This window comes from Propithecus coquereli, unplaced genomic scaffold (assembly GCF_000956105.1).
Source record: "Propithecus coquereli isolate 6110/MARCELLA unplaced genomic scaffold, Pcoq_1.0 Scaffold357, whole genome shotgun sequence".
Taxonomy (NCBI): Eukaryota; Metazoa; Chordata; class Mammalia; order Primates; family Indriidae; genus Propithecus; species Propithecus coquereli.
The window spans coordinates 1,099,122-1,101,551 of NW_012149252.1; positions in this window are offsets into that span (position 1 = coordinate 1,099,122).

The following is a 2,430-nucleotide window of genomic DNA, read 5'->3' on the forward strand; positions in this document are numbered from 1 at the left end:
GAGAATGTTGGAGGTCAATTAGATATAGGAAATATTAGACAAAAAAATACAAGGATGACTCCATCATTTCTAGCTTGGTTGTATGAGTAGCCACTGAGGCAAATAACCAAAATAAAAATAGATTTATAAGAGAAAGAATAATTCAATGTGTGTCTACTTTTGTGTAAAGTCAGTGTGAGGAGTTGAATAAATAGCTTTGAGTTTCTAAATGTTGATTTTGAAGTATAGGTAACGGAGGAACACAGTTAAAATTATACAGTGAGTTGTCAGAAATACAAATGCAGATCAGGAATGGAAGTGAGGTGAAAGATAAATAAATTTGGAAAGTTAATGACACTGAAGTAGTAGTTGAAGCCTGGAAGAAGATAAGCTTGCTTAATTAGGTCTAGCAAATAGCCTGAGCAAGAAAGAAGGCCAAAGAAAGGAAATTCGTTCATGCAAGCATTTAATGTTCTAAGCGTGCATGTGGACTTTAACCATTTGGACTCCACATAATTAATGCAGTGGTTGATAGAATAATAAAAATTATATTATGGCAAGTGTTTCTTTGATGAGTATTCATTGAAGATGCTTTTCATTCATTCCTTCATTAATTCATTCAAAAATCATCTGTTGAGGGCCTACTATGTACCAGGGGCTGAAGGCAATGAGGATGCAACCATGGACCAAATAGACAAAAAAAACCCTGCTCTCATGGAGTTTACATTGTCAGAGGAGGATATGGTCAATAAAAAAAGAAATGCTTAAAATCTACAAAGTGTTACATGAGGAGATACTTTATTCTTTTGGAAAAAGTAAAGCAGAGAAGAGGGGCAGGGCAGAATGGAGCTGCAGTTCTAAGCAGGCTTTCCGGAGGATTTCTTACTGACAAGGTACATTTGAGTGAAGAGCTGAGTGTTCGGTGGTGGCTAGCAAGCGGCAAGGGTATTTGGAGGAGAATGTTCCAGAGAAAGAGAACAGAAAATGCAAAGGCCCTGTGTAGGGAGTATTCCTGTAGTGTTTAAGGGATGTCAGGAAAGGCAGTAGGGCTGCAACAGAGGAAGCAAGACTGAGAGAAGGAGGACGCCATGTCAGCAATCACATTGGATAGGGCTCGACCGGCCATCATGAAGACATTGGTTTTTATCATGGCTTATCTCCTGATGCTGGGAAAAACGAATTTAATAATGAAAAAAAAAAGAAATTAAAAAGAAACCCCAAAATAAAAATAAAAAGACTTTGGCTTTTACTGTGAATGAGAAGAGAAGTCTTTGGAGAGTTTGGGTCAGGAGCAACATCTCACCATCTTACATGCTTCCTGCAGTTGTATGAGAGCAAAGGTGGAAGCAGGGAGATCCTTCCGGAGGCTGTTGCAATAATCTAGGACCTCGCCCTTAGGTGAAAGATGAGGGTGACATCAGCCAGGGTGGCAGCAGTGGAAGTTGGGGGAAGTAATAAAATTCCAGATACATTTTGAAGGAAGAGCCAATGAGATTTGATGACAAATCGGATGCAACGTGTGAGAGGAAGAGAAGAAGCAAGAATGACTGCTTGAACAATGGAAAGAATGAAGTTGACATCAGCTAAAATTGGGAAGGATACAAACACAGTAGCCCTGGGAGGAGGAACAGAAGTTTAGGATATTAGATGCCTGTTATATTATGTGTCAAATGTTGCCAATAGGTCGAGGGTGATGAGGACTGAGAGTGACCGTTAGATCTTGGATTACCCTGACAAGGACACATTTGGGGAAGTGATAGGAGAAAGAGCCTGGCTGGAGTAGGTTCAAGAGAAAGTGACAGACGGAATTAGAGATGTGGAATGGAGATAAAATAATGAGTGTTGCTCTAAAAGAGGTTCATCAACCTCAGCACCGTTGACATTTTGGAATGGATAATTCTTTGTTGTGAGGGGTTGTCCTGCACATTGTAGGATGGTTAGCAGCATCCAGGGCTTCTACCCACTAGATGCCGGTAGCACCTCCCCGCCAGCTGTGACAACCAGAAATGTCTCTAGACATTGCTAAATGTCCTCTGGGGGGAAAAATTGTCCCCACGTGAGAACCACTACTCTAAAAGGAACATAGAGGAATCGGGTGTTAGATGTCAGTACAGAGAGGTTATTGATGTTTTGTTTTGGTTTAATCTGATACAACAAAAAGCCACATTTCTATGTCCGTGAGATTGCTCCAGTAGAGAAGAGGGAACCCTGACGGTGCAGGAAGGAATAAAGTTTTATCATAGAGTGTTCTACCTGGGAGGTGTGGGTGGAATGGGAAAAGCATCTTGAAGGAAATAATTTTTGAAATGGCATCTTTCAAAAAGCATTTGTTAGAACAGGAGATAGAGGAGGAGAGACTCTTTCAGGAAGAGAACCAGTATGTGCAAAGGCCGAAAGGAAGGAAAGATTACAGTCTATGGAAGAGCTAGAAGAAGCCTTCTATATCTCAAA